Source organism: Helicoverpa armigera, chromosome 6 (genome assembly GCF_030705265.1).
Source record: "Helicoverpa armigera isolate CAAS_96S chromosome 6, ASM3070526v1, whole genome shotgun sequence".
Classification (NCBI taxonomy): domain Eukaryota; kingdom Metazoa; phylum Arthropoda; class Insecta; order Lepidoptera; family Noctuidae; genus Helicoverpa; species Helicoverpa armigera.
Genome location: NC_087125.1, coordinates 10,780,810 through 10,807,483, shown reverse-complemented (window position 1 = coordinate 10,807,483; position 26,674 = coordinate 10,780,810). Strand labels below are relative to the sequence as shown.

Genomic DNA, 26,674 nt, shown 5'->3' with positions numbered 1-26,674 from the left:
TGGATTTGAATTTTATATAGTACATTGTATTCTACTGGTTGAGCACTTTCATTTGATACCCACATTGACGGGATTGATAAAACCTACGTTATCCGCCATTTTGTACCGGCGGCCATCTTGGATTTGCAATGTTATTGATATTACTATATTGTATTGTCATCGGAAATAAAGGTGTGTACCAAATTTCAGATCAATCTGACAACAGGAAGGCACTGAAATTTCAATTTCTAAATTTGACCCAAGAAAGAATGAATAAATAATAAATAAAACAAACGGGGTGAGCTAAATAAAACCGTTTAAAAACAGCATCAAATACTTTACTTGACCTAATAGGTATAAAGGTATCCCACCTTTACATACTCTCAAAAAGGTTAGCCATTTAGTAGCACTCATCAAAAAAAAACTTTTACTAGACACAAAAACTTATCTAACGTGATCAAAGTTTTCTTTGACATTGATACTTACCTACATTTTTAATACAACAAAATTAACTTATCTGTCTCTTATTCACAAAGATATCTCAAAGTCGGCCATTGAAGTGACACGAACAAGTTGCCTCGAGAACTTTCAATTGGAGACGACAAATCTGACAGGTCTTGAATGAAAATAGGTATATTTTGAGCGAAATTTCTTTGAAGGACAATGTCGGGCTTTTTAAGGTTTCGTTACGAAAAAAGGTAGAAAGATATCTTTGTGGCTTTAGGATTGGTTGAAGCTATTTTTGTTCAGAAACAAAAATCGCCAGCGGGTGTTGACAAAAGTTATTTTTATATTTTAATCAACTTATAGGTAATATTGAAATGGTGGTAAAAAATCCAAGATAATGATTTTACTGTTTTGGATACTAATTACCTATATAAAAAGCAACCCATGTTAAATAAAAATAAAATAAAAAACAAAAATAAAATAACGTTTATTGACAAGAGAGTAACATAACATTCTGGTAGTTGACGTCGAGCCACAAACTAAGCTCTGCTTGTGTCTTGTGGCTCTGAGTGCGATGTTTCCTTATTATTATAAGTTACATAATCTTGGAGTTACTATAGAATAAGTTATCAGCTAATAGAACTTAAATTAGGGTTTAAATTAAAGTCTAAAATTCTAAAATTAATGAGATAAAGAAAATTGAATTGAAAAACAAGGTAAAGTTAAAGTTATCGGGCTTTTGTTCTGGTGTGTATGTGAGGGTTTGAATGATGGAGTGTACGTGTGAGGTGAGTGAGTGTGTGGTGTGTGGTGTCTGATTGGGAGTGATAGTGTTAATGTGTGTGTTTGTTGGTGGGTGGGTGACTTTGTGCTATAACAGAGCTTCGGTTTCGGTGTATGTCAATTTTAGTAGGGCTGCAGTTAGTTTCTTTTTACCCATATTGAGTGTACAGTCTCTTAGGTCACAAATTCGGTTGACCTTATTATATGTGCTTGGATGTGAGTACTGTGTACAGCGTCTAGCTAGTTCAGAGTTCAGAGTTGGCGTTTGGTAAGGGTATCCTGAATACCCGTTTGCTAATTATGTCCTGGTAGTCAGCGCGTTTTTTGATAAGGGAGTGTGCAACAAGTGTAGCCTTGAGTATGAATAGTTGGCGGACCCTTAGAACACGGAAATTTTCGTATACGGAGTCTGTCGGGTATTTAAATGGTAGTTTTAAGGCTACCTTGATCAAAGCTCGTTGTGCCCTTTCCAGAGTTATGAGTGTGCTCTTTCCAGCACTCCCCCATATGCGTATACAATATTGTATAACCGATTGGCAGAGCGCGAAGTAGACGGTTCTTAGTACGTCTAGTGGGGAGCAGTCCCTGAGTTTTTTCATCACATAAATTAGTTTACGGACTCTAGCAGACAGTGAATATATGTGCGCTTTGTAGTTTAAGTGATGGTCTAAGGTTATCCCTAGGTACTTGATGGTCTCAGTGCGTGCGAGGGTTTCACAGACGCAGTGTTGCTGGGAGCCGGTGATGTTTGCTTGTGTACATGTGTGTATTTTTAGGGTAAAGGAGCGAGGAGGGCAGGTAGAATTAGTTTTACAGAAGGTTATGAATTTACTCTTGCTAATGTTGAGTGTCAGTAAGTTGAGGTCTAAGGATAGCGCCATTTCAGTCAGGCCGCGTTCTGCTATGTCACGTGCAAAGTCCCAAGACTTTCCATGAAAAATAATGGCTGTGTCATCGGCATATGTGACAATTTCGGCACCGGTTATGGGTAAACTCACTATATCATTTATATACAGGGTGAACAAAGTAGGACCGAGTGTACTGCCTTGAGGCACGCCGTAGTTGATTGGTAGAAGTTTGCTTTTATGGTACCCTATTTTGACATACTGCTTTCGCGATGTAAGATAGCTACGGAACCATTCCAGTGAGTTGCCCCTGAGACCTATGAACTCTAGTTTTTTTAATAGTAACCCCGTTGACACTGTGTCAAACGCCTTTGCGAGATCGAGGAAAACACCTATACAGCAATGTCCGTTTTCAATATGGTGAGCGACCCGATCTGTCAAGAGTGACACAGCGTCTTCAGTGGATCTACCTTGACGGAAGCCAAACTGCCTATCCGAGATGATGTGGTTTTTGTCGAGGTAGTCTATGAGTCTCTTATTAACAATCTTTTCTAGTATTTTCGAAACTATGCTTAAGAGAGCTATAGGTCTGTAGTTTCTAGGGTCTTCTTTAGGACCAGTTTTGTAGATAGGAGTCACGGATGTCACGGAGTCACGGAGTCTTCCAGGAGTCAGGAAATACTCCTGTTTCCAGGCTTAGATTGAAAATGTGAGTTATGGGTTTAATGAAACTGTTCAGGCATTTTGAGAGTAGGTATACAGTGAGTTGATCAGGGCCAGGTGTACTGTCTATTTTTAGATTGCGTATGATATCGGCTATTTCTTGTTCGTCAGTAGGATTCATGAAGAATGATTGTGAGGTGATTTGTTTGGGTTGGTAAGTTTCAATTAATGAGTTATGCGTCGTTCCAAGTCTATTTAGAATTTTGTCTGCGTGTTGTTCTCCCACATCAACAAAATGCTGATTACAGCTGTCGAGTGCTTGAAAATGGTGAGAGATCCCTAGTGTCGAAGTGACTTTCGATAGCTGAGTACCTATTTGAACATTGCTTAGCCACAGGCGCTACTTCAATTATAAATCTAATATTTTTCCTCTAGTAGATAAACTAAGCATAAAAATGCCAGGAATAGAATTCTTTGAACCTTCATCAAGTACCAACGCTATAAAAAGTTCAAATAAAAGAAATCGATAAGCATAAGGACTGTCGGTTGAATTTTAATGAAACTTAAAGAAGGTTTCCCTTTGAAAAGTGTTCAAAGTAAAGAGGGTTTTACCTACAAATCTAAGTTTTCTATTACTGTTACTGGGTCGGTATAGACATATTTCTAGCTTTTGAATTTTGCTTACTTTACAGGAATTGCCACTTTGATCTTATATTTTATTTTTAGAATAAAGAACCTTTTGCATGACATTGCTGAATAGAGATCAGAATAGTTATACTTGAGCGTAAATCACTACACATAGTAACTTCATTAATAATTAAAAGAGAGTAGTTGCTAAAATCTTGACATAACCAGTAACATTATCCTCCGAGCCTTTGTCCCAACTATGTGGGGGTCGGTTTCCAGTCTAACCGGATGTAGCTGAGTACCAGTGTTTTACCGGGAGCGGCTGCCTATCTGACCTCCTCAACCTAGTTACCCGGGCAACCCAATACCCCTTGGTTAGACTAGTGTCAGACTTGCTGGCTTCTGACTACCCGTAACGACTGTCAAACATTGAGTAACAGTAACATTAAGTCGAAAAGATTTAAGGAATATCACTTTCAAAACTGCCGTATCAATTACACAGTTGACCTATATCCTACACTTCAAAACAAAATTCATAAATAACTCCCAACACAAAACATTTGGACTTTCATTAACTTCCTCCTCACTTCCCAACTTATTCATCGGAATATAAATCATAACAATGTATTCATACAATTGTGAGGTACTTCATTACCTTCCTGAAAGCGTTTCTGTGTTCCCCCTCATAAATATGATTGGTCTGCAAAAAGTATGGTGTTTATTAAATATTTCTGTTGTTGAAGCTATGGTTTTGTTATTTGACAATGGTATTATAAAAGTTGAATCTTCGCATATATATGTTTTACCTTACGAAAGCGGTAAATATATCCATACACATTATGTTTGTATGCGTAAGCTCAAGAACGCTCACTAGTGACCGAGTCGTCGAGCCATACAAAAACAATCTTACAATTTATCTATTGTTTAGAATCCTACGAAAGCTTATACTTTTCTTAGGAAAATAAAGTTTCGGTAATTGTTATTTTCCAGTGGTATATACTCACACAAGTATGGTTCCCAACTTACGTGAAATAAAACATCTCTTTTTACACGCTTTTTATTAGCTTCACCTGTATGTTTGTTTGTAACCGACTTCTTTGGGCGCGATTTTGACCCACTTTAAACGGCCAGATTTCGTTCAAACTTTGTAGATTTATTGAGGACCGATGACAATACACTAATTTGATAAAATTATTCCATTTTAACCGACTTCCCAAAAAGGAGGAGGTTACACATACACATCGATTACTCCGAGGTTTATAGACCGATTTACGTGATTCTTTTTTTGTTCGACTTGGAATAGCTGCTAGTTGGTTCCATATTCATCAGATCAGGATCTGATGATGGAAACCCTGAGAAATCGAGGGCAACCTTCAAAACTTGTAGGCATACATAGGGTAAAAACTTGACACTTAGGTGTACGCCTAAAAGCACTATTCAACTGTGAAGATTTGGAGCTGACCTGATGATGGAGACCAGAGAGGGTCGAGGGAACTCGACAACTGAATATGTAAACTACCTCGTGTTTGGGCTTAAATTATTTGTATTGACAAGACCTTTACAACAGTGAAGGTTTGGAGCTGACCTGATGATGGAGACCAGAGAAAATGGAGGGAACTCGACAACTGAATATGTAAACTACCTCGTGTTTGGGCTTAAATTATTCGTATTGACAAGACCTATGCAACAGTGAAGGTTTGGAGCTGACCTGATGATGGAGACCAAAGAAAGTCAAGGGAACTCGACAACTGAATATGTAAAATACCTCGTTTGGACTTATATTCTTTGTATTGATGAGAACTTCCCACTTGTATGGATAGTGACAACTATTCGTATCACTGAAAAGCTTTAAATAAATAACCTTTTTACAAAAAAATTAAACCGAGTTCCCAAAACACTAAAAAGCAAAAAAAAACTAATTTTAGGTGCATCGGCCTAGAAGTCGGTGGCAAAATTAACTTAGTAACATCCATTAGACACCGACTTCTAGGTTTTTCAATTTGCAAAATATGATCTTTGTTAATTTATATAATTTTCATCTATAGTCGATAAGGTAAGAAAATTAATTAAAATTTTCTAGAATTTTTCTCTACAATCGATAAGGCAGGACTCGATGTTAATTTTTATTTCCAATAATTATCTTTAGCCGTTTTCTCTAATATTGACATTTTTTTGTATACTAAAGATAATTTTAATTCTACAAAACAAATAATAGTTTGAAAACAAACTAAAAAGTAGAAAATAAATAATAGTTTAAAAAAACTAAAAAACACGCTTTTTATAGAAAAACGAACTAAAAAATAGGAAATAAATTTTAATGAATTTAAATTAAGAAAACAGTGTTAAAAATTTCAATGAATAAATATTCAAAAAAAAATATTTAAAAAAAGCGTGGGGTGCTTTTTAAGATATTATCGAAATGAAAATCACTGTACTCATATCTGTCAATAAAATATTTATAACTATTGACACCATGCACCACGCTTTTTTAAATATTTTTTTTGTATTCACACTATTATTAATTTATATTCATTGAAATTTTTAACACTGTTTTCTTAATTTAAATTCATTAAAATTTATTTCCTATTTTTTAGTTCGTTTTTCTATAAAAAGCGTGTTTTTTAGTTTTTTTAAACTATTATTTATTTAGTAGGAAAGATTAGGTGACTACCTACAACTTTCTAGATTTATATCTCTAAAACCTAATTAACAGATTAATTTAATCCTAAACTTCAAAGGGATTTCCATAAAATACATTTCAAAGGGAATTAAAACGTAGCAACACTAGACCGTGTTAGATGAAAATTCGTGTCAAACGCGTAACGAGTTTTCTGTCATGTAGTGTAGTTTAAGAGAACACACTGCAAACTTTTAGTCGGCTGACTCTTCTGTTCGGGCTCATAAATCAGTATAGAAATGAATGGTACTACGCACATAACAGCGATCAGGTATTTGGCCGGTAACAGACCGACTAAAAACTTTATTGAATTCACGCTTTCACACTTTTTCCTATCATTGGGCCAACTGTCGGCCGACTGTTCGGTCTTCAGTGTGCAACTCCTAAAATGGTTTATTTTCCCGTGTTTGTGGAAACAGTCGTTTTAAATGGATGCTGTGAAATGTTAAACAGGTTTTCTAGTTTAGTGCGATTTCTATCCTTTGATAGTTCTATGGGGAGAGATTATCTAATAGGATCTCTGTGACTGCAACTGTTTGACTTTGACTAGAATGTGTTGCTGGGGAGTTTGTTGCGCCACTTCTTCTTCCCAGCAAAAACACATCGGAAGTGGTGAAGGGTGGGCGTTTTGGGGGTTGTCTGTTGTAAATTCCTGACGTTCAAAAAGTGCTGTCTTGCAGCCGAGTTTGAATAAATAATTTTTGATTTTGTAATCTTTTCAGTTCGTTCATTGAGATTTGTAAAGCAGGGAGTTTTATTTTCTCTACTACTCGTGAGCAGTCGGAACAGGCTCTGATAGGTAAATTAATAACTTCCCTGTTCTATGAGTCATATGTGATACTCACTGATTGTTTAACTATTAACTATAACGTCTTTACTATACAACATTTTGTTTAATCCCCCTAATCCCCCTTATCTTAATGAACGTTTCAAGTTCCTTTATGACACACATACAAAATATCTAAGGTCATCAGAAAATTTGAGGCTTGAGATGGCGATGCATTCCACTAACTTCCTCGACAAATCTTTTACTGTTCTGGCTGTTCGGCTATGGAATGCATTGCCCGTTACGATAAGACGGGCTCAATCATTAGCCGTTTTCAAGAGAATGTGAAAAGAACACTACCTTTCCTCCTAACGGTAGGATACTATTCCTATTTATAAAAATCTATATTTAGCATTGACATTATATGTAAAGTATATATGTATTTATTGTTATTATTATATATATATAGTTTATGTATTTATGAGAACAATATTATTATAGGTACACAAGTTGCAGGAGCAAGTGTACACTTTGCCTTACTGCCTACCATATATAATCTTTTCCTTCTCGTCTCAATCCATCCTAAGGTTGTCTGGAAGAGATCGCTCTTAGCGATAAGACCGCCCATTATGTCACCTACTTTAAATACCTAGTTTAAGATCAAAAATGTAACATTGGTGTACCTAATAAAGAATATCTATCTATCTATCTATCTATTGTACCTGCATCGTGGACAGTGAAGTGGTTTAAGTTGACTGGCATTTTCTTCTATAAATAAATACTAATATTAATAAGCGATGAAGATAGTGCGAGTTTGTGAGACTGCAGCTATTTAGTGAACCTATTTGAAAATCCTGTAAATTACAATGATTAAAAGTCTCGTTATTTGCGTGAATTAATTTCCCTTGAGAATCTGGTGAAGCTGGGCCAAAAAGTTTAGTCAGAAATAAACCAACAAATTAAGTAAATTATAAAATGTTCTTGTTATACGATTTTATTCTCGTTACAAATGCATTCTGTTTTTAATGCAATAAAATGTGGAACCAGCCATTGGGAACCAGCTATAAAACTATTAAAAGTCCGACCGTGTCGCGTATTCAAACCCATTACTATAAATCAAGGGATTCACGTGTGTCCCAGATATGTTTTAACTTCCATGGTACTGTAACTATACATGTACATACCTAGTAGAAAGAACAGTGATAAAAAAAAAACTTTATTTTTCTGTTTGCAGGTTAGTAAAATTTAGTTGCTGCTAATAGGTATGTTCAATAAACAATATAACATGCATAAGTACGTAGACATAAGATTCCCACGAAATGCATGTCTCTGTCTTAGCAGTTGCAGTCGGGCAAAAAAGTCTTAAATATTTCAAGTTGGATAAAATTGAGAATACAGTTTAGTATAGTTTTGTTTTAGTTAAGAAACTAAAATTCATTGTACGCATATTTCATGTAAGTACCTCTAGAATTATCAAAATACCTAATCTAAAGGATCTTAGGTACCCAATTCCTATTAAGGGCTCGATCGCTCTTCTTAACAGAAAATTAATCGATGTAACGTAATTTCTTTCGGGTTAACTCCTTTGTTTTCCTCAAAACCAATCTACGAAGTCTTTGTGAAGAAACTGATTATTATTGAGGAAGGATTTTATTGATTTCTATTCAAGTTTTGCAGAAGACACTGAAATATTAATTTCTTCTACAAGCCTGATTATTAGTGAATTTATGTAGTCGATTAGTTATATTTTATCTCACGATTCTACATTGGTCGTCCGTTTTATATTTATGTACTTCTATGTTTGGACTGTAAAACAGACCCTTCAGTTTGGTTCGGTCTTTCTTCTCAATATAGTCAGCTCAACTTTAAAAATCAGTCAATCATCACATAATTTACTTATCCTCCTTCAAAAAGAATGTCGGTTATTGTTGAAGTATACCAATTGGGTCTACCCTAACCACGGAGTAAGGAAAGATGATCGGAGATGCCATGACGTAGGTAGGTCAAGCGCCTTGTTCTAGGTCAAACACATACGGTTGGCCTGACCAAAACCACAGTTACGAGTGAACTAACGATTCGTTCGGGTTCTTTGAGACAATTTTTGGTATTCCAAAAAATGGTTGGAGCCAAAGACGGTGTATAAGAGCGAAGACAGAAACGTTTTGCGTCCCAGCACACCCGCATTTTGGCGCGCCACTTTCTTAGGCGATTTTCCATTATGGCACCTCTGCTAGTTATTTTGTTCTCCATGATCCTAACATACTTATGTATTCACATCATTGACGTACTTAGGAAGCCGTCTACCCATCGTCTACCCTCGTCAGCTCCTGTGAATGTGTAAGACAAATGAGCATGGTGACATGAAAGGAGCAATGGGGATGAAGCCCGTCATTTTATAAATATCACTTTTCAATAATATGTGGGTTATTTTTAGAGTTTCGGAATGAATAAAAATGAAGAGCTCGTGTTTAAGGAAGGTTAAGGCTTAAGGTTGGCGCGGTCGGTTAATAGATGGGTGACCAGACTATCTCGTCTCGTGCATAGTATATGTTTTATGTTTGTGTTACATTACATGAATATATTTGAAAATGAACAAATATGATTACGGGTAGGTATAACAGTATTTTGTTGATTAAATTCTCTCCACTTTATTATTTCTTTGTCCTAAATAGAAAATACTAATGTAGTTTTTACCAGACTGTACCAGACAATCAACCAAATTATTATTCATTTTCTCAGTCATATATCATATATCTCTTGATCAATCAAAGGATAAAAAACGTAAGTACGTTTCAACCCAAATGTTGACTAACTAAAGTGGCATAATAAAACCATTGTATGATAGAAACATTCCAGACATTAATAAAATACACATTTAAATACACATTCTTTTGTTACCTATACTAATATAATAAAAATTAAATATTTTTTGTTTGTTTACCTTTACAGGCTCCAAAACTTCCATTTGAAAAATTCTGTCACTGTTGGAAATTAACAGTCTTCCCCAGTAACATAGGTTATACTTTAGGCCGACATGGACAGCAATGCCCACGGGACGCGAATGAAACCGCAGGAAAACGGTTAGTTATATGTTAACAGACGCAGTTATTGTCTAAAAGAATTTGATAGAATAAGCATTTACCCTTCCTTGGTTTAACCGCACCCTTAGATCAAGATACAATTCTAAAGAACCTTTCGATAAAATACCCTAAATTTACCTTTTCTTTTCTTTCTAAGAAACATGGATTCAATTAAAGAGTTGTCGTTGTTTTCATATAAAGTTTTTCTCAAACCTTTTCGGTATCAAGTTTTTGATTGGATCGAGTTCTGTTTTGTTTTTGGGTCGAATAACTTTATGTACATATCGAATTCCAATTTTTGGTTCATTTAATAAACATTTTAGATGTTTTGTGTTGATCTATCTATGTACATCAATTCTATATTATCATTCCATGTGTCATATACGCTGGATGCAGGTCGCCTCCGGCCTCAGGGGGAGGCCTATTTTCAGCAGTGGACGTCCTATGCAGACATAGGACGTCCATAGGTATGCAGACATAGGACGACATCCATACCATCTCAGAAGATGATGATGATGATGTCATATGGACCCAGCAGGAGACAGGTTATAGATGATGGAGAGAATAGATGATGGAGTCTTCATCTTTGTATCCTTAATTTGTTAATTGTTTTAAACGAGAATTTATAACAGACGTACAGTAACTGACTTAGATTAAATTTATTTTATTTACATTTTTTTACTAACCTGAACAAACATAATAATATAGAATCGGAGTTTATAACTTTTGTCTGTAGAAAGCTGACTTTGTTATCTTTAAACTTTCTGCGGTGATTAGGTTATTAAGTTTCACATATTTAGACCGATCCACTAAATATTTATGTTTAACTTTTAGCAAAGTTTTTAGCAATTAATTGGTGTACCTACAAACAAAGATAAGTAATCAGCTAAAACTTTGCAGACGTGGTCTATTACCAAATAATAACAATCAAGACTTGTTTGTATTTTTTTCAGTAGCTTTATACGTATTTTGAACGTCATGAAACAACGTTGATTTTTCTTCTTTTAGGAAATGAATCATTGCGATATTAGATTTCACAGAAACATTTGTCGAAACGGAACCACTACCGTTATTAAAAACCAAAAAGTTTAAGTTTTCAAAGAGTCAATCTATCTAGCCTTTTGGGCTATTTTTAGGTTATAGAAAAACCCGAGTGAAAATTCGCTAGTGTGTCGATATTAGAAAATGTATTCTTATTTAAAGCCAAACTTTTTCATACACGGCTTTTATATTTAGAGTCTTTTTATGTGAAGCTCAAAGTGTATCATATTTGTTCTAACTTTTTTGGTTATAAACTTGTTAAAATAACAAAATGTTGCTAATATTCGATCTTGTTTGACTTTGTAGTGTTTATTAGATTTTGTGATAAAATGAAAACGATTAGGGGTGTATGGTTTGAAAAAATTGTCTTCGTCATATCAAAAGAGCTTGTTAAAAATCTTGTTATACATTTTAAATGTTGGGTGAATTAGGATTTAACACAAAGATTGTTAAAACTTTACTATAGGAGATAGTAAAATAAACTGCTATAGGTTATGTTACTGAAAAAAGGTATTCAATTTCAAGTACACTTTCATCCCTGTAAACCGACCTAGATCGCATTTTGTTTTGGCCTAGAATTCCCTAAACAAAGATCTCAAAAACATTGAGAGCACAGCAAATCCGACCCACACTCGATTCTCACTTATCTTATAATCACTTTATAGGTGCTACCCACATATGTGGCCCAAATATTAGGGAAATTTTAGGATACTTACGAACTACCACGCAATCTGTATAACACCAATTTTTGCCTTAACCTCTTTGCTATGTAGGTGTCTAAATACGAAGGGTTTATTAAATGCTACTTTAATAAGCAAGGCTTTTTTGTCACGTAAGTACTTGAGGCTTAAGAAGTACTGAGCTCTAGGTTCCGTCACTGGTTTCATTCGTGTCCCGTTTGTACTTCGCCATTGCGAATAAAAAGTAGTCTAAAATAAGAGTAGCCTTATTTTTACAAATCGACTACTAGTTTTGGAGATCAGCACGCTCAAGCAAAAGAATAATTAAAAAATACTAGTATAGATTTATGAATAACATCAAGTTGAAATCTCAATAGCGAATAAAAGTTCGTTATTAGGCTTAATTACACGACGGAATAGTGTAGTTCAGTAAAAACTTGAGGGAGTTGAATAAATATTACAATTCTGAGTGTACTAATCTATATATTTACTTTGCCATTTTATGAGTCTGTAATTTCAGTATCCCTTTTACAAGATATAAAAATACATTTGCCCTTTACATACGGTATTTACATATTTTTATTACTGTTGACATTTCTGCTACTATTTTGCAGATTACCGAACGTATCTGTCGCATCCAGATTTGTACACCGAATATTGGCACTGATTGTGACAGGAAATTGACAGGCACCCACTTCCATTCGCACTATAAATGTCGGCTTTCTGACGTTACAAATTTATGCAGCTCTTATCCTGTCCTTTTAAAAAAATAATTTCAGTTAATTCTACTGTGTGGAAATGACATTCAGACGTTCAGTCGTACTAACTTTCACACCGGCGAATTTAACGATAGAATCGCCATGTCATCGATTCGCTCGGAAAACTGAACGGAAAATCCACTATTGTGAAAGCTCTGTAATAGTTTACTGCCGCTCTGGGCTCTGGTATCTAGGGCGTGACTAGATAACGCTGACGGAAAATATTATACTTGAAAAATTTCTAATCGCTATCTTAGCAAGAATAATTATTATTGTTATTAATACTAGTACCAAAATAATCCATACCCAATTTTCATACCAGCGTACCATATCAATTTGTACAAGCTCACCAATTCAAACGTAACAATAGGTAAAATATTTAAATAGGATTCCCTTGGTCAGCCGGCAAACCCAGTTGAATAATGTAATGTTCTAACTTACATAACCGTAAAAAGATAAAAGGAAGGTACGGAACCTTGATCAAACCCTGTGGGTTGGAACGTATCGTTTCAGTTGAAGAAATAAAATTGGGGTACATGAATGAAATTGCGAATTTTAAGTAAGGGTTTTGTTTGTTCAGCTCTTGTAGGTAGGTACGTAGGTATGTCCTTGAATTTAGGTGGTCGTATATAGAGGGTCGCCTCCAACAGGTATCTGTGGAGATCTAAGGGGGAGGCCTATGTTCAGCTGTGGACGTCCTATGGCTGAGATGATGATGATGTAGATATGTAGCTTAAAGATAAAATATTCTGTATACATGTGAATAGTATCTAAATTGCAGGAACGCGTAAAGAATGCATGCCTGGATTATTAGCCATTAAAAAATTATTGCAACACTGGATATTAAGTGTTCTTAAGCAATCAAATCGGAAATCGTTTAATTTATAGAGATAAGGAGAATTACCGCATTTAGTAGGTAAACCATACTTTTTCTACGTTTATATTTAGAAGAATGTTAATAGTACTTTAAAATCGAACACGTGTTCTTGCAAAAGATATACATGTATTGAATAACTTATCTATTCAAACATAGCCAGAAGATATATGCGTTGATTACCTCGTCTGATTATTCATATAAAGGTTCCACTAACATACATATTTACCGTTACCAAAAGGTATAAACTCCAGAACCTAGTTAGTACTTTCCAAAATAACCGTCTGCCACGAGCGCTGAAACTTTCTAACTTCACAAACGTTAAAACTTTAATGAATCACGAATATTCGCGGAGCAATTTTCATGAAATGGTAATTCTAAAAAGGTTTTCATTAAGTACTGAAAAGGTTACAGATCTACATTATTGTATTGAAATGCTAAATAGGGTACAAAGTCTTTTGAAATAGACTCAAATTGTGATCTCATCTGCCTATCCTATTTCCCGACTATGTTGGGGTCGGCTTCCAGTTTAGCCGAATGCAGCTGAGCACAGTGTTTTACAAGGAGCAACTGTCTATTTGACCTCCTCAACCCAGTTACCCGGGCAACCCAATGCCACTAGGTGATCGAACTGTTGTTCGTAGAAATTTTGATTATGTCAGGAATATGCAAAACCACTTTCATCATCATCAGCCTATCGCAGTCCACTGCTGGACATAGGCCTCTCCATCCAAAACCACTTTGAATGTGTAAAATATATACCTGGCTGATAATGAAAACCGTATAAAAATTTGTTCAGTAGTTTTTGCGTTTACAACCACAGACAGGCGGCTATGGATTTGGTTTATAATAAGGAGTGGTATAATTTAGCAGAAGTTAATTACTCCATTAACTATTATCCAGTTTCATGAGCCTACTATGTATTCTATAATTATTATTGATGAAGAGGAAATAGAGACAATGGATAATTTCCCTAATGGGAAAACCCAATTTACTCGAACCGTAGTTTGATTACGTAACACGAGGCAATCACAATGACCAGTAACCAAGCAGTATCTATCCTTACTAATATTATAAACTGGCCATTTTCCCGTGGTTTTGCTCGGGTCCCGTAGGAACTACTGCTCGTACTCAGATAAAACGTATAAATTCCCTAATAAATAGGCTACCTAAACCGTGAAAGATTTTCAAATCAGTGCAGCAGTTCCTGAGGTTGGCGCATGCCAGCAAATAGACAAGAGAAAGATCTCTCAGCTTACGAAAGTGATGTGTTTAATGTTTTCACGCAAAGACTAAAATAATTTGGATAAAATCGAGGGAAGCAAATAGAGGATATGGATGAATGGTATGAATAGTCGACTATATCTAAATGTGTGTTTTGATATGCAACGGTTGTTATGTTATGATATGTATTAAAACATTTGTATCAATATTTATGTCGTATATTACCAAACAGACTATTGTGTAGTCGTAACAATGTTGTAACTAAAATCACAACAAACACACATGTCGCTTGTGTTCAGTTAGTTGCAAAAGTTTTCGAAGTACGCGTTTTGTAATTCCATATTACAGTTACACTTTTTAAAAACCTTGGAAAAAATTGCTGCCCGCTTTTAGGAAAAGAACCTTTTTGTGGGGATATATATAGACACAGAGGTATATAAATCTGTATTTTACAAGTACAGAGAAGGCGCCTCTAAAAATGGTCCAGCAATCCCCATTGAGCTACTCGCCTGTTCATCAATACTTCTGTATGTGACAAAAGTCCTTTTGTCCAGCACAGGAACAATAAAACCTATAAGTAAAGTCTTTTCACATTTCACAGCCGATGTACTATTAATTAACTTTTATTTCAGAAATTATTCGACTCCTTGCGCATTTGTTATAATGAAAGTGCCTACTGTTACTTAATAAAACACTGTTTATTGCGTACGAGTGAGGTGTCAAATCGATAACTCCAAATTCAAAAATGCAAAATTTATTAGCGTAAACTGAATCCTGCTACACTGAAGTTAGGATTTAAACTACGCAGTACACAATTTATTTCCCTAAAACATGAACTGCGCAACAAAACACCGAACTCCACACTTCAAGATACATCTACAGGCACCCAATATTTCATTATCTCGACAACTTCCCGAGGTGTGCAAAGCGAAGATTAATCAGAGGAAGCTGAAGTGTTGGAAACAACGGGGACGCAGTAATTACATTACGACGAACAAAATTGTCGCACTGATTGTTCACAGAACGAAATGATCGTAGGTTTTTTACTCTGTGTTCAGAGGCGATTGTTTGGAGAATAATTGCAAACGTGTATAATTGTTTTTTTGCTGAGGTATGAATGTTGAGGCTTAATTTTAAGAGGACTTATTAAAGGGGACTACTATAATATAAATTGAGGTTGAAAGTGTTATTTTTTGTGGTTTTACCTATGGAAAGGTGAGAAAATATATGAAATGAAACTATGTTTTATATAGATCCTTTAACAATGAAACATTTCAGATACTAGCCGTTTTCCAGAGGTTTCACTTGCGTTCAATGGGATTGCACCTCGTACCAAGATAAAATATAGCCTGTGTTACTTGAGAATAATGTAGTTTCACAACAGTGAAAGATTTTTTCAAATCGTTCAGTAGTTTCGGATCCTTTGGCGTACAAACAAACAAAAAAATACTCATTGCTGTATTAGTGTAGAAGTATAGAATATAACAGAATTCAACTACAGTCGATTTTATAAAGCTGGTACTCAAGAAGTTTATTCACGCCATCTCATCTATTTGTGTCTATTTATATTATCTAAGAGGCTTCAAGGAAAACCGTTTGTACTCAAATGTATTAAAGGAACCAGGAAAAGGTTTGCCAAACACGGTCCTTTGGACAGCAAGGAGTATCTAATGGAACAGTCGCAATTGTGAGGTGGTTCTATGAGAATTCTCACAATTGATTTAGAAATAAATAAATAGAACTAAATAATTATGCAACGTTTCGTATCTATGCCCTTAACAGTTGAAGAGTTCTTTCATTAGAAGAAACTTATAGCTGCAACATTAGGTTATTTTTAATTTTATTAATGTATTGTTATCGGACCGGAAAAAAAGTCGTGGTGGCCTAGTGGGTAAAGGACCAACCTCTCAAGTACGAGGGCGCGGGTTCGATCCCAGGTCAGGCAAGTACTAATGCAACTTTTCTAAGTTTTTATGTACTTTCTAAGTATATCTTAGACACCATTGACTGTGTTTCGGATGGCACGTTAAACTGTAGGTCCCGGCTGTCATTGAACATCATTGGCAGTCGTTACGGGTAGTCAGAAGCCAGTAAGTCTGACACCAGTCTAACCAAGGGGTATCGGGTTGCCCGGGTAACTGGGTTGAGGAGGTCAGATAGGCAGTCGCTTCTTGTAAAGCACTGGTACTCAGCTGAATCCGGTTAGACTGGAAGCCGACCCCAACGTGATTGGGAAAAGGCTCGGAGGATGATTGTTATCGGACCGAAATATCGATGCAAAATTTAAAAGTTCTAAGTCTAGATAAAATGATCCAAATAAAGCTTAAAAGATTTGTCCCTCAGTAACAAGGTAAGTTATTAAATAAAAGCTTGTAATTAAAGCTTTGATTGCGACGATACTTTATAGTTCTAAGATAGTAAAATATTGTCTTAACGATATTTATCTAAAGTCTTCGTTCCATAACAAACACAAAAAACAATAAGTTAAAAACGTAATCCTCTTTAATTAAATGCTTAATAAACAATTACTTAATTAACAAAAGGCATTGTTATTTAAAATCAATTAATAATTTCTTAACATCTTGTTGAAAACCTGCTCGCATTTCCTTTAAAGCTTGTATTGCAACATCGATATTTCTCAAAGTTCTAACTTTTATCGATAAGTAGATTTCGTACAACTCTCAAGTTCCGAATGGACTTGTTTGACTTACTTAGTTTTGTTAAAAATCGATAGAGTTTCATCGAATTGAAGTATTGAAATTATATTATCGGTGATTTAATTTTTTTGGTCCGTTAATTTTTATAAGTTTAACCAAGTCAAGCCAGTCTAACCAAGGGGTATTGGGTTGCCCGGGTAACTGGGTTGAGGAGATCAGATAGACAGTCGCTTCTTGTAAAGCACTGGTACTCAGCTGAATCCGGTTAGACTGGAATTCCACCCCAACATGGTTGGGAAAAAGGCTAGAATGATGATGATGAATTTTTATAAGTTTTCAGAACGATCGAGTGTTAACAATCACACATTAATAAATATTTTCTACCTAAATAATTTCAACGAAAATTCTGTTACTCTACAATATTTACTCTCAAAAGTTCATTAATTAAATTAGTAACTTGACGTATGTTCTACTAAATTCCTAGCCCAATCCTTAGCGTCGGATTAGCCTGAAAGCCGACCCAACATAATTGGCAGCAGGTTTGTTCTAGACAAGACAGCTGTCAGCTACTAAACGTCACATGGGTAAAATACACTTTATACTAATCCGTATTCACCGAACAATAGTGCTTAAAATCGCTTGATAGGTTACTTAAAAATTCAACTGAAAATCGCAGTCACAAATGTGAGATCTTACGTAGTTTATTTTTAATCAAATATATGTGTAGGCTCCACAATAAATGCGTATGGGTCTTAAGATTAAAGTTAAAATGAGATATAATCAGCGGCAAGGATATTGAGCCCTGACCTTCACTTGCGCAGAAGTGATTTATTGGTTTATTGCCATAAGTGTACAGTGCGGAAAGCGATCCCCACTCTTCCGCCAAGAGCTCATTATCCGTGCCGATAACTATACTAGTATACAATTTAATCTACTTTAAGTGTTAAGGTACAGTAGATTAAATATACAGTATAGGTACTGTTCCAAAAATCCATTACAGCAGAACTCCAACCACATCCCATTAAAATTGTACACGAAACAAAAACGAAAAGTAATTGCGTATTATCTTGTATCTGAATACACTGGGTTGCATTAAAAATGTACGCCGGTAATATTACGCTGCTGGTATCCAACTTTATTTCCAGCGAAACACATATGAAACCGTGCCTCATATAATTTGCATTGCAGTGTAAACTGTGACAGTGGAACACATGTATCATTTTATATTTGCTTAACACAGTATTATTTTTTATAACTTTATCACTGGCACAGAATATACTTATGAAGTACTTGCTGGAAATAATATTAAGTACCTAAGTAATTCCAAAGTTAATCTGTTGGCTGGGAAAATTGTCGCTGGCGCTTTTCTTAAGATGTTTCCAAGAAGCACTCGAAGAAAGGTGTTTATTTTCATTCCATGAACTGAGTCGAAATCCCGTTTCTCAAAGAGAAAAGCGATACGCACATTTCTGTAGTTTTATTGCATTGCAGATTTTAAACTTTTTTTCGTTTTCTATTGGTACATAAATGATCCCAGAAAGAACAAAGTTAAGTTTTAGTCGGAAAATCTCCCTGCACTAAATAAATAGCTTTTTGAAGTCGATTTCGTTCCTACCAAAAAAGAATAGGTTCAAACCGAAATCCGCTGAGCCGTGAGTGATGTCATAACTGCATTATAAAATATATTTTGATTTGTAAAATACACACACAGCAAACGTTTAGAGGTGAGAATATTATATAAAAGGCTTCTTGTATTTCTTCGGCTTCCATGCGAGGAAAGCCGGTTCACGTTATATTGTTAAGCGTATATATTTGTTCATCTATCATGAGCTGTTTTATGGCTTCGTAAATATTTGATCAAGAGAAGCTGCTATGCAATTATAGCGAAGGTTTTGATATGGTACTTTACCTGTATATGTTACATTTAGGAATTTGTTACGTTTAGTATGAAGGAATTTTGTTTTTTGTTGAAAGCTTCAGCAGCTGTAACTGAGCCTAGAAAATGACAGTTTTAAAACAAGGATTTATGTCTTAACTGAAAACCACCAAATGCGTCAAAACCAGCCTTTGTTTCATGGGTTTATAACACAATCTGTTTTATATACATATACTATTTTTACAATAAAATGAACGATAATAGCAGACCCAAATATTTTCGCCTCCAAAACATTCATATTATATCCATAGGATCAATATTCATATTAATGTATTATCCATATTAATATAGGAGCAGTACACGATAATTATAGTATGTACAAAGTACAACATTGTAAAGAAATCCCTTAATTATTTCACTAAAGCTCGCTAAACCTTTCCACAAAGCCTTGCTAAAATATCAATTAAATTAAGGCCATAAAAACACTTTCCGTTTTTTCAATATTACGGAAAGCCTTTCCAATTTATTTTACCTCAGAACCTCATCCTGATTTAATTGGAAATTATTAAAATAGAACTATGTTTGTACGTCCCACCATAGACAAAACATAGCGTAATGTACCTATTCGCAAGATCAACATATTTTTTAATCCTATATTTTACAAATAATAAAAGAATTTGTCTTAAGAGTAATTTAATCGTGTATTTTATACACAATTTCTGTCTTAACTAATTACAATCTTAATTACTGTCTAATCAACTAATTAGATGTCATGTTACGTGTATGTAATCCTATTTGGGTCAAATATAGGGATGAGGGTAAACCCACACTATACGTGAGAGGCTTAAGGCATACCCAATTACAGGTACGAGGAAATATGTTTTCTTTCCATAGTATAATATACCCACATTCAGAAATAACATCGAGTTTCTAACCACCCGGTGCGGAAGGTCCAATAACTTTTGCGTGAATTACAAACATATGTTTTGTGTTATTTATGAATTAATAATGGAATTATTTTTAATGTAAAATATTGTTTGATAGTTCAGCTATAATATATGTGTGTATTAAGATTAAATAATGTGCTAAAATATAATAAAAATAATAAATTACCTGACAACTATATCTGCACGTCCATAACACACCCAGATAGCAAAACTTTTGTTTTAATGACACAGAACTATTCAGTACACCTATACTTAACAAGTCACACACAAAAACGAGAAAAACACTGCAAATTTCAGTTAAAACCACTAATTCTTTTACACATAAATATTTTGTTTAGATAAGGGCGAGATTCAATACGCGCGACAAACGACCGTCGCGGCGTGAAGCGACGCTACTCTGCCTCCATTTAGTCGCCTATTTGTTGTTCCCACTGCGCATGCGTGGTCACACTCGTCGAACAATCAACTGTATACGCACACAACACTGTGTCTGCATCTATTACGATTTGGACATTATAAAATGACACAGTGACAATTTATAGTAACAGCTGGAACACAGCTGAAGGCACCAGTTTAACATGTCATGGGAAATTAGGCTTTATGTTTTGTGTAATAAGATTTATTATTGTATACAAAATAAGTTTATGGCGGTGTTTTGTGGCTTGTAACAAAACGGTAAGCGCTAAGGTTAACACTTGGATGGTATTGCAAAAATAAACACGACCGAATTTGATAATTCATGATTGATTTAATAAGGGATGAACTTTCCCTGAGAGTATGCGTCTTTATGTTTTATTGTAACTACATTATTTATTCAACGGGTAAAAAATATTTCTAAATAATAATAATAAAGGAGATGGATATATTTTGGGGTAAAAATAAAAAAAGACCTACCTAAATAAAGTTAGTATTGTTTTACGGTATCAGTCAACAAAATTTGACGATTGATTTCTGCATCATGCCTACCTACATGCAAAAGAAAAGAGATTATAAATAAAATAACGATACTGATAACCCTAACATATTAATGATTTAGTTCTTCGTAAGTACATCAGTTCTATTTAATATAAACCCACAATTTTCTACAAAAGTTCAGTACCCTCTAACCTTTCTTACTTAAAACTTTCCAACCGACTTAATTTCTAATTAATGATGCTTAATTTAAATTTTAAAATAAAATAAAGTGGTGTGAAAACAATTATGTATTTTGGGCACAATTAACAATAATCCGCCTAACAGAGGACATTGCCTGTCTAGAATTTCAGGTCAAAATCCGACCTGCAGGTCTAAAGAGGAAAGTTCAGAACAAGTCTGGAAAAAGGTAAATATTTGGTAGATTTTTCTTCATTAAGTGTACGGTAGGTAAACATTTTGAAAGTCTTTCAAAGTTAATAAGAATTGACTTTCTATGCTGATTTTTACAGTACCTATGGTGCACTTAAAATGGAGTCTTTAGTGAAATAATTTGATGATACATATTTTTTTGAATAAGATGAAAAGTAAACATTTCTTTTTTATTCTTCTTATATTAAAACTAAAAAAATATTAAAACAGATATGTAGGGAGCTATGTAAGGTAAGTTACATCTATAATATTTTAGTCTAATAATACATCATGTACACGTCTATTAATTAGAGCTTTGTTCCTTATGAATAGCCTACCCTTACTGAGTAATACTTGTAATTATCCCCACCTATTAATTAGCAGGAACATTACATAAGTACAACTATTTGAAGTCTGTTGAATCTTTGTATATGTATAGTAATAATAATCTTTGTCTGAGTAGTCTGTCTCGAGAGAATTACTTGGTTGTACCATAAGGATAAAAAGTATACCATGTTCTTTCTCGAGCTCTGGACTAGGCGACATATGTGTACCTAATTCCATTGAAATCAGTTGTGTAGTTTTGGTTATTTTTTTGGTGAACAGCTACTAAAGATTATTTCCACACACTGTTATAAAACAATAGCTAAATATATAACAATCAGTTAAATGACAAAAAGCGTAGTACTACAACAAAATATACATATTTTAAGCCCTCTTTAAAACGATATTAACAAGAGACTCGTAAAAAGTAATGTGAGGTTTAAAAGTAATAGTTATAGTAAATCCCTGCGCAGTGCCTTCAGAGTGGAATCAGTCACGCCACGGGAGTCCTGGCGTCATTATTTGTAAGTACTTGTAAATGTACAGTGTACACTATTTTTGAACTAAGTCTGACCTTTTGTGGATACCTTGAGTGGTTTATATTTAGTGCCACGCTGTCTTTTATATTTTAATTATGAAAGTCTGATTGTGTTTTACGCAATCGCACTGATACAGATGAACAGATTGAGATGAAGTTTGGGACAGAGATGGGATTACTCAATACTCAATACTTTTATTGTTTTCCACATGTATTCTTAAGTGGTAGTACTTATAAATAGTTCACATGGACTCTGTCGGGCACAGCAAAATAAGTGGGATAGGAGGATTACGTGGTGATATGAGTAGATCCTCAAAGACGCGGTTGCAAATCTATAAATTAATATACATTAGATGGAAATAAGATAGTAAATGTATCTAACTTTGTCGTTTTATATTATTAAACAGTAATTTTTCTACAAATTTCATCCATAACCAGCCATGAAATTGCCGCCCATTTATCAAATCGGAGGTTTAACAACTAGAAATAGTTTGGTTATCGTTACAGTAAAATAGTGGCACTCACAGTTAGTATTTACAAAGCAGATTCTGAATTACCGTCAAAGGCCATACTACAAGGGATCCAGAGGTATATAAATATGCACATTTTATCCTAACAAACAACCTTTCTATTTATACAAACCTGACCTCTGTAACACCATACGTGCCCTCTATGTGACGTTGATTGAAACTCACGAGCGATTCCATGGAAAGTTATTAGAGGTAAAAACCTGTGGTGTATGATAAGTTATCGTCAATATATTCATCTAGTTTGGGTGTATGGTCAATAGTTTATGTATGGTGGCATGTGGGCGGTCCTTTTAATATTTGTGAAATATTTACCGATGTGTATCGCGTAGTTATGGATGTAAATAATAACTGCAGTTTATACATTATTCTCTAAGTCTGTATCTCACTCAGGGTGACAAAATATATTTTTAAATTGGAAGTGACCAATTTGTCGTCTGTATAGGTACTGCCTTTTCCCGCAAATATCCAATATATTTTAGATATCGGGAAACACAGCTTTCGCAAATATAATTATGTACTAGAACTAGGTTCGGTGACTTCTCTCTGGAGCTCAATTGCAATTTTTTTCTATCCGTTTATAAAAGATCTATAAATGAAAACATGTAAGAAAGTAGATCTATTTCGTTCCTTCTCTGATATAGATAAGAGAATTGTCAAAAGGGCATAAATGAACGCGTTATTGTCTTACATGTCCTTTATCAATTACTAAAAACAAAAGAAAGCAACGAATCGCCATGTTTATTGAATCGCCAATCTCCTAAACTTCGTGTTTTATATTCTTCTCGATGGAAACTCCTGGAAATGTTACTTTCCAAGAACTTTGTAATCCTTTTGAGGATACCAAATGAAATACGGTCCTTCAGACATCTTGCGGTGTTTGGGGGAAGTTTGAAATGCGAGCGGAGCACGATGCAAAACTTAGTGTTGTAAAGCTTTGAAATGTTATAACTGTTGGGTTAACGGTTTTTTTTTATTTTAGATGAAATTTTCTATTTGTTGGTTGCGTTTTTAGTATTCTGGTTATAACTTCCACTGAATATAAATATCTTATGTTTTGTTCTGTTTGGTAAAGTAAATTTTTTCAACTATTTTATATTAAGTAAATTGCTAGGTATAAACTCTTGAAAAATAATGTATCGCGTGACTGCATTCTAGTTTGTGTTACATTCAAAGAAATAAATATTATTTGCCTTTTCACTTGCAAGATTTTCTTTTTTATAAGGCGTTTTAAAATGTCCCTGTGCACATTCTAGCGTAATAAAGTAAATATGAGATGCATGACCGAGGTTATTTTCAGTCAGACCAAAGGTCATGCTTTAAAAATAACCTAGGTTCAAAACCTCAGACGAATTACTCCCCAAAGACTGAACATAGCTTTACCTTTACCCATCTGGTTTACATTAAAAAAAGTATACCCGTCTATTTTAAAGCGTAGGCCGGCGTAGACCTGCGTAGCCCAGTTGGCGCTACGCCAGGGGTCAATGACACTGCGTAGCATCCCTCGTAGCCACTCCCTCTCGTCATAGTGTTGTTTGGGTATGTTTGGGATTATCGGTAGTTTATTTTGATGTCTAGAGAAGACTTACACTAAACAAAAATATGATAATGTCCTCCTAGCTGCTTATGGGCCAAGGCAACGGTTCTCATATAGTGAGATTAGCCAGCTGCTCTGGACATATTATAGTGCATAAGCATTTGCGCAGATACAGGTGCACTCACTATTCCTTCTCTCTCATAGCCTGATAGGACGGTAACCCGACACGACTAGAGAGAGATCAGGACCGACATTAACGTGCTATATGAAGTATTATGGTGAACAAAAACGATCAGTTTTACTCATAAAATCAAACTCAGCATTGCTTCATAAACTCAGTAAATATAACGTGAATCGATGCAATCATACTAAACGGAGCACGTAACGGGTAATTTACAGCCTGTATAAAATACTACGCCGTAGCCAATCGTAGCCGCTACGAGGTCACCGATCGTAGCAGACTTCGTAGCAAACGTCAAAGTTTGTTACCGTCACTTGCAAGTCCTCTCACAATGTGTCGAAGTTTCGTCAGTAGTAAGTTTCGTCAGTAGTTTTATGAGGCAATCAAGAAACTGTTTTAGTAAGATGGTAGCTTATTGGGAAGAAGCAATTATGACACTACGGTCTTAGAGAGGAGAAGATATAAAATAAGTTTGATTTGTTTTTTGTTTATTGACTTATATTTTTATTTCTTGACGAAAATGTTGTTGATATATTTGAGAACTGTGACTCTATTTAATGCTGTTAAGAGCACCTACATTCTGTAGAGTACACATTCGGCTGACGTTTGACCCGATGGCCGGAAAAAAAATGTTGTTAAAGAAATTCATAGTTACAATCAAAGCTTTTAGTCAAATTATGAAATCGTTGTAACGTACTATCATTAATATTCATACTGATTTATGATCACAAACAAACTATCGGCCTTTACCTAAAGTTTTAAATAAATATGAATAATGTAGCAAGTTTTGATACATTTCCATAATTTTCAGATACCGAGAAGAAAATACGTTTCCTATTTTTTTCCCCGCTACACATAACAAATGTAAGTACCTATTATTACAGTGTCTTCCTCAAGCCTTTATTCTACCAGGTGCAAAAAACATCTAAGAAGGCACCTAAACCTGCGGATTGTGTTCGCGAGGGCATAAAATCGTTGTTCGGAATATTTCTGGTCAGAATTTTAAATAGGACACCGACCGAACCGTGACTGGCTTCCAATATTTCGGTCCATTTAACCCTAGAAGAGCATAAAGGTATGTTCAGAATACTCTCGTGGATAATCAGGTGATGATGTATTAAGTAGGGGTGTAAGATACTCTTGTGGATTGAAGGAATTTTCGTGAAAGAAAGGTGTTTTAATGTCCATAGTGTTATAACTTTTCTGGGAAAGTAAAAAAGTATGAAGAGATTTTCATTTTTATTTACATGCATAAACAAATATGTATACACCATATATACAAACTTAAACTATAAAAATAAAAAACTGTACAAAAATATAAACTTAAATTACCCATTGGTTTGAAGCTGTTTTATGAAAATTAAGGTTTGCTCTGAATTTTTACGTTCAATTATCAAAGTAAGAAGTTTTTTTTAAGATAAACTAACGTGCTAACTAACTAACTATGTTTCTTATCAATTTCTATTTAAGAGCGTTAACCTCAAACAAAGGAAAAACTAAATACATACTAAGTGAAAATTGCTAGCAATAAGTCAAGACTTATACATTTTAGTTTTTCAGTCTTTCTATATCACAACATAATAGAATATTCAAGAAAACTAATAAAAACTCCCATTACGATTTTCATTGTAAAGAGGTTCTACAAAAATCTTATTACTGTAACAAAAGGATAACTCTACGATCTAAATATTGGTTTCAAAAAGTAAAAGGATACCAGACAGGTTTGAAAAAGTCTATACTTGCCCTAATGTGACACGTGTAACAGTATCTAATACGAGCAGTAATTTAACTTCGAGCAATTTCTAAATTGAATATGTCGTGTGCTCAGATCAATTATTATTGATGTTTAAAAGTTTGTCCTGAAGGATTTCTGTCTGCATTCTAATGTTTGCAGTTTTCATGTACAATGACTAAGTAAAAATTAAGTGTATTTTTGATATATATCATGAAGTTTGAAGTTTCCTAAAACGGGGGAAAAGGGCGTAAGAAAAACAAAATAGCTTACTGGTGACTGACAAGTTAAAACTGTTTTCTTCGATAAATATTCCTTTCATCGTTATTAATTGCTTGAGCTGTCTGAGGCATGAAAAAGGAAAAATAACAATTTTATAGCTAGTGTTAAGACAAATTGGTTTTGTTACTTTCTCTTTACCATGACATTCTCACTACCACGGTATCATGTCGTCCATGAACTTGGACAGAAAACTACCTTCCAAGCCAAAGAAGCTACTGTTCATCCAGTGCATTAATCCAGACTGTGCACAGTGCACTAAATCAAAATGAAATCAATTTTAACTATGCTATGAGGTTATTATGTTTG

The 26,674-nt window shown here is 34.6% G+C and overlaps 1 protein-coding gene across 6 annotated transcripts in view; it reads right to left on the bottom strand.

Annotated features, from left to right (window-relative positions):
* The window catches only part of Ndae1 (Na[+]-driven anion exchanger 1), an 82,636-nt gene extending 62,309 nt beyond the window's left edge, over positions 1-20,327 (bottom strand). For 5 of the 6 annotated variants that reach the window (XM_064035259.1, XM_064035261.1, XM_064035262.1 and 2 more), the window contains exon 1: positions 20,091-20,327. The gene's annotated coding sequence lies outside the window, so the exon portion shown is untranslated. The remainder of the gene's footprint in view (positions 1-20,090) is intronic. The other variant, XM_064035264.1, reaches the window with a different exon arrangement.
* Between the last annotated feature and the right edge of the window lie 6,347 nt (positions 20,328-26,674).